Source organism: Echinops telfairi, unplaced genomic scaffold (genome assembly GCF_000313985.2).
Source record: "Echinops telfairi isolate 266 unplaced genomic scaffold, ASM31398v2 ScPeMD7_7423;HRSCAF=8461, whole genome shotgun sequence".
Taxonomy (NCBI): Eukaryota; Metazoa; Chordata; class Mammalia; order Afrosoricida; family Tenrecidae; genus Echinops; species Echinops telfairi.
In genome coordinates this window covers 184,500-185,624 of record NW_022111323.1, presented here as the reverse complement: position 1 = coordinate 185,624, position 1,125 = coordinate 184,500, and the positions used below count along the sequence as shown (strand labels likewise).

General features: G+C 41.3%; 1 pseudogene; it reads left to right on the top strand.

The window, feature by feature from the left end:
* Positions 1-548: 548 nt before the first annotated feature.
* Positions 549-1,125, top strand: part of LOC101653102 — a 46,592-nt pseudogene continuing 46,015 nt past the window's right edge.

Here is a 1,125-nt window from a genome sequence, read left to right as displayed (position 1 = left end):
TGAGGATTATCAGTCTAGTGAGAAGTCTTGTGTGAGCGATCCTAATCTAGAAAAGCAAGCTAAAGTGTCTATGAATGAGCATGAATTAGGCGATGAAATTTTAGGAGAACCTGAAAAAGCAGGGATTGATTTATTTCTTAAGGCCTCTGATTCTAAAAGAAACCTCAGGGCCAAAGCCTATATGCCCTCGGGGGACTGGAGCCTCTGAAGGGTTGAAGGTGATGAAGTAGGAGAGGCAGCAAATTCCAAGATCCAAAGTGAGGTTATTAAACAATCCCAAGAATCTCCTTTGCTTTCAAAGGTAGAGAAAGCAGAGAAACAGAACCAGCAAAGTAATGAGGAACATCTAAGATACGCAAACAAATCAGGTGAGAAGCAGGCAGAATGGCCCAAATGAGAAGATTTTAGACAGAATTGAAAAAACTGAGTCAGAAGAGGACATAGTAAAATCATCTGCTCCTCTTTTGGAATTTAGTGTAAGAAAGACCAGAGATTGTAAAACAATCAAGCAAGCCAGTGCTGGAGGTAGAGAGATTAGCTCCAAAGAAATGCAAACTAGGGGGGCTGACACAGAAGTAGAAGTTGAGGAAGTGCAACTTGGAGATAAACAGGTTAAAAAGAGCAGCTCAGAGAACAGAAGCAAAGAGTATAGAAAAGCATCTTTACTTTCAAGAGTAGAAATAGGGATTGCAGAAGAAGCAGATTTAGAATTTAGAATGGCTTATCCCGTGAGAGTTATAGACAGACAGCCCGATGAGCAGCACCTACAAGGGATTCAAGAACGGCAACATACTGCCTTCCCCTTCAAGCTACTGAAGGACCTCAAGCAAGCTTTATCTAACTATGGTCCAGACTCCCCATTTGTTATTAGTATGATAAAATTTCTAGCAGATTATGAGCATTGGATCCCAGCAGATTGGAGGGCGATAACGAAATCTTGCCTCTCATCTTCAGAATATTTGCAATATCAATCATTATGGGCCGAAACAGCTCTCGCACGTGCTCGCAGAAATGCAGAAGAGGGTATAGATAAAGGATTTCATCAGCAGCTAGGAGATGAGAAGTATATCACAGTTGAGTCCCAGCTATAGTTTAATGAACAGACAATAGGACAGATACGTGAAG